This window comes from Pseudopodoces humilis, chromosome 14 (assembly GCF_049639895.1).
Source record: "Pseudopodoces humilis isolate 2021_Gansu_Grassland_sample_001 chromosome 14, ASM4963989v1, whole genome shotgun sequence".
Lineage (NCBI taxonomy): Eukaryota > Metazoa > Chordata > Aves > Passeriformes > Paridae > Pseudopodoces > Pseudopodoces humilis.
The window spans coordinates 15,367,827-15,373,335 of record NC_142213.1 but is presented as its reverse complement, the minus strand read 5'-3'; the positions used below and the strand labels follow the sequence as shown (position 1 = coordinate 15,373,335).

Below are 5,509 nucleotides of genomic sequence, written 5' to 3'. Positions count from 1 at the left end.
TTGCTTGTAGTGGGTTCCTTGGCACATCTGTTTTTCAAAGGTTTCTAAATCTTCATAATCTGTATAACATATCTTTGGTTACATAGGATTAGGAATAGGATCATAGTTTCAACATGTACAGGTTTTCCCATAAAAAGTCATTGCTAACTAACTGTTACAGTGCTCTGGCATACTGGATAGTGATGTATGACTCAATACTCAATGTAGAGTAATGGTTCTATTTAAGACACTATGGGTATGTTAGCTATGGTAAATATTTGTTTTTAATGCTGAAAACTTCTTTGTGCTCAGAAAGTTTTTAAGGACTATTGTGTATGTAAATATAGATGTTGCATCCTCTTTAAAATACTGACATTCCTTCAGTATTGTTAAGAGTTTTCACAGGCAGAAATGTAACACAACAAAGCTCAAAGCATTGGTTATTGCTAGTTGCATTGCTTTGGCAGAACCAAAAGCACTTTAATTGAAAACCAGGGTCACTTCCCATTAAAAAAAAAAAAAATATCCAATTTGCATGATTATTTTATGTCAAGGTATCAAGGAGACAGTTAAAGAAGTAGTCAGCAAACATTGTGGCACCAAATTAAGTCATAAATAGCTCAGAAAAGAGAAGAGGCTGCTGCTGAGTCAGGCAGCAGTTAGACAATAATGACAAAGTTTGCAGGAGAGCAGGGAGATTCAAAATACATGGAGATGTAAAAGTACCACGTGTAAAGTTGAGGTCAAAGATGACATTTGCGAGGAAAGGGGAAAAAGCTTGCTCTGATGAACTGTATAATCTCAGGGATTTCCCTACTCGTACTAAAGTCAGCATCATGAATTGCTCTCCTTACAGAGCACCACATTCTTCCAGTGCTCTAAACAGAATGAATGTAGATTCTATGTATGAATTGTGGGTTGCAATTTTTATTGCAATACTTGAAGTGAAGGTGGGAAGAGAGGGGAGGCACAGGGAGAAGGATGGTGTGCTGATCAATGAATACAGAATGAGCAAGTGGCACTTGTTAGTCACTAAGGTGGGGATGTTACATGTGTCTTTTGTAGGTGCTTAAAACACCAAGGTGTGCCACAATCCCATGATCTTCCAACTCCATATTTTGTAAGGAAGCTAATTACACAGGTGATAAGCATCCACTGAAGGCAGTGTGGGAGGCAGAGAAATACTTGTGGATCCAGTGGAGATTAAGGTCTGACCAGAACATTGAGTTTATCAGCACTGAGAAGAGGGAGTGCTTCCAGGTATGTCCAAATATAAACCCTCAGGTTTTATTATCAGGTATTATAAAGGACCATTGATGGCTGTGACGTTGGCAGCCATGGTCCATAAACTGTGGGATTAGGTGCTAATTGAGCTGAGATTCTGAAGGATTGAATCCTGTATTAATGCTTGTCTCCTATCTAAGACTTCTAATGGCTTATGGATTTAACCTTAAGCCTTTAAACAACTTCTTCCAACTCTGCAGAACTTTTTCCAGATGTGCAGTTAGTTCCTGGGTAAGAAAACATAGATATTTCAGTAGAATCTCTGCATCTGGATCCTCACTAATACATTCATCAAATCAGTTCTCTAATATCTGTGGTTTCTGAGACCAAAGTCTTGTAGAGCTCTTGACCTCTGCTGGAAGAAAAGGTTTATTTGCTCATATATGGCCCATGTATGACACAGGTGACAGCAGATATGTGCACACCATACCTTTCATGCTCCCAATTATGTTTACTCTCCAAAAGGCTGGAAGTCCTGGATATCTCTCATTTACCTGTGCTATACTTGGATAGTGTTATTGCCTCTAATATGGCAAGCCTAAGACAAGGGAAAAAAGCACCTGGGTTCTTCCAAGGTCTTTTAGAGAGAGGGGAATGAACTGTGAGCTGCATTCCCTTCATGTATTCTAATATGAAGTCCTTAGTTGTACAAAGCCCACCAGCACAACTATCTCATGGTTAGAGGGAATGCTGTAGAGGAAGTAGGGCCACATTTTTGCTATGCATGATAAATATAATAAATATGATAAATATAATGATAAAAATAAAATTTTTAAAAGGTGTTTTTTTAGTGCTTTATCATTATGGTGTCCTCATATGGAATGGCTAACGTTTTGATACAAGACTTTATAGATAAAATATAAATGAAAAATGTGTGGAAAATTAGTTTCTAGTTACAAGTTGTTCAAAAATAAGAGAAAGAGCAGGGGAAGAACCGTGTGTCTGGATACATCAAGACACACTAAAATACTCTGATGCATATTAAAATACTCTGTGCACATTAAATACAGCCACATAAACCAACCCTAAAATGCTGTTATTTGTGGAGGAAATACATGGAAACGTTTCTTTAGAAAGCTATTTGAAATGTAAATATTTGGTATCATTGCTGCTGGAATTAACCCTGTCCATGGCTACAGGGATGGTCAGGAACGTGGTGATGAAATGGAAGGTAAGAGGCAAGAATGGGAGCCGAATTAAAATGGTGCAGGCAGGCAACTCTTTGAGTGGTAATGTTTCCCATTTCTTTCCTAAGCACATCCCCACTTAGTTTCTGAGAAAGCAGGAAGGACACATAGGCAAATTGCCAACCAGATGGTGCAATCGAATACGAAGAATGCTTTCAGAAGGGCAATATAACACAGAATTTAAAAATGCTATCATTTGCTTTCCCGATACAATATAAGGCGAAATTCACATGGAAAGAGTAAATGTTAACTATATACTTGTGCCTTCTAGTCATCTTTGTGACTTAGCTTCAGAAAAACGTCCACCTTTGAGTTCTCCTGTGGTTTCCTCACTGCCAAAGTAATTTAATGTGTTCCAATTATGTGTTTCTTTGCAGATTTTTCAAAACTGCCTTATTATTCCCTAAATATGTTTCTGGAAATATACAAAATTTAATTGTGAGAGAAGGGTGAAGTCAATTTTCAGGACTTCTGTAGTTGTTACTCTTATATAACATGAAGAAAATAGTATTTACTATGTTGGCTTCTATATAATCACTACATAAAGATAATGTCAGTGTGGAATTAGTGGCAGACCAAGGAATTATAGTATTTTTTCACGTTACGTAATTTCCAATTTATTACTGAAACTATGTGGTGCATATTGTTTGCATTATGTCCTCGGAATAATTTTATATTCTTTTTTTACAATGTATTTTTGTTTCACTTACAGTGTATTTTAATTCTATCATAATTTGTGTCTTTTCAAAAGCAGCCTATTGCATAGATTATGCACATACAGAAATACAGATTCCCACCCTGCTCTTCTGACTTGCTTCTAAATTTCAGAAGATACATATAGAAATACATAAAGATTTTTAGCAAAGAAAAATTTAAATTATTTTAATGTAATTTTTCTTATTAGTAGCACAGTTTTGATTATGTGATTGGATGTAACAATTTTATGTCAATACATAATCAGAATTGACAAATCTAGTCGTAATTGAAGAGAGAAAGCCATATCCTGGCAAAAATGTAGGAACCAGCCATCTGTCCTGATGTCAGCCTTTTTGTTATGTATTTTATGTCTATATCTTCTATAAATATATATATGGCATATCTATCCTCTACCTTAATTCTTGTGAATGGCTTCCAAATGAGATGCAGCTACAGCATATGAGCATTACCTTCATGAATCTAAACAAGAGCTGCTGCCTCTTTTCTCTGCCCAGTCCTAGCTGGTCTTTATGTACTCTTGTTGACAAGCATTTGTGGACTACAAATAAAGATGGAAATAAAAAGAAGTTAATAATCCATTGACTAAAATTTTTATTAATTGATTTTTAAAAACATTAATTATTGGAGCATTTTTTTTGTGTTTTCATTATCTGAATTATGGAGAACCACGTTGCCATGCTTTTTCTTAGACTTACTGATTTCTGAATCTATTTATTTAGATTAGAGGGTTTTTTTTTCTTCAGTGCTTGAAAATCCAGTCTGGATTGTGAGAAACCAAATGTGAATTTTCCTTTTTGGAAGTCTCTTTTGGTAGTAAAGACTTTACAGGTGATTTTTGACATTGATGGGCACAGAACAAGCTCTGTTGTATTCAGATTGCATTCCTTGTAGCACATGTATAACCTTATTTTTTCCCCAGGTGGGATGAGGAGTATTTGAAATCTTACCTGTAATGGTAAAATCTTACCTGAGCTGGACAAGCAGAGACAATGCTGCAGTTCAGCTGGTAGAACTGCATTGCTGATGGAGTCAGTGCTGGGGCTGTTTAAATTCATATTACTTCTGGTTTTGCCTGTTGGTGAGAGAAGCTAATCTCCATTTCACTTTTCTGGGTTCTAAACACCTCGGTCACTCTCTCAGAGTTCCTCTAACCTTTAGAGTTAAGTTAAATCAGCTGTTGCTTGAGGTTTTGTGTATTTGTCTGGACAGGGCACGAACTTATTTTTGCCTGCATCAAGGTCCCTGAAGGTTTTGTCTTTGTCCATAGTAAGTAGTTTTAGCCCCAGTTTCTCTAGGTAAAAGCCAACCTCACTCTGCCAAGCTTTTCTTTGAGGGTCTGATGTTATTTCCTACAAAAAATACTGGCAGAACTAGTCGACAGCTTTGAATAAATAGAAGAATTTGATGTCATGTTGTATGTGAAAATAATGTTTTAAAAACTTAGCTGGACAGTTGAAAATCACAAATAGCAGGCAATGTCTTTTAAAAGAATCAGAGGTATCATGGTGTTGACATGATAAGTATTGGTAGCTGCTGTGGGGACAACTGGGCACAACGTTAAATAACAGAAGTTAATGCTCAACTCCATTGACTTCAGGGGAATCGGTCAGAAAATACCACACAGAAACTGAGTTAGGAATTATTACAAAAGAAATAGAAAATTGGAAAACATGACTGTATAGAGCTCTGGTTTATTCTGCTTCTTCAGTGCTGTGAGTAATTCTCATTCCCATTTCAGAGTGAATATGTGAAGAGTGATAAAGGTGATCAGGCTTCTGGAGCAGCTTCCATATGATGAAGGAAATTTGACAATCTTCAGCCTGAAGTAGAATCAACTGACGGAGAATTTGATAGAGATCTACAGGACTGGAAATGACATGAAAAAGGTAAGATGACTGTATCTTCTTCACATGTAGGAGATGAGCATCAAGTGAAACTAATAGAGTGGTTCAAAACAAAGGAATAGTATTTTCATACTCACATCTTAACTAATGGAACTCCATTTCAGGGGTCATTAGGAGTGCTTAAAGTTGACATGGATTAAAAACTGAAACAAACAAGTTCATTCAATGCTATTAAATAAAACCATGTCAACTCTTAAGAGAATCCCTGAGCCATAAATGAGTGGAAGTTGGGGAAGGATAAATAAGTTTAGTATCATTTATGTATTTTTTTCCTTTTTTTTTTCTTTTGTTTTTGTTTTTTTTTTTCCTCTGAGTTCACTGTCACTACTATGATATATAAAATTAGCCATGTGCTGGTTCAATACCTCTCAGAGCATATCTGTTTAACTTGTTAGTTCAGGTTCAGGGTCATAGGAAATAAATGATTGTTTAGGAAAG

The 5,509-nt window shown here is 36.1% G+C and overlaps 1 long non-coding RNA gene across 1 annotated transcript in view; it reads left to right on the top strand.

Moving 5' to 3' along the window:
* Positions 1-1,098: 1,098 nt before the first annotated feature.
* The window catches only part of LOC148183164 (uncharacterized), a 23,487-nt gene continuing 19,076 nt past the window's right edge, over positions 1,099-5,509 (top strand). Inside the window, exons 1-2 of the long non-coding RNA XR_015773758.1 lie at positions 1,099-1,239; positions 4,906-5,053. This is a non-coding gene — a long non-coding RNA (uncharacterized LOC148183164). The remainder of the gene's footprint in view (positions 1,240-4,905; positions 5,054-5,509) is intronic.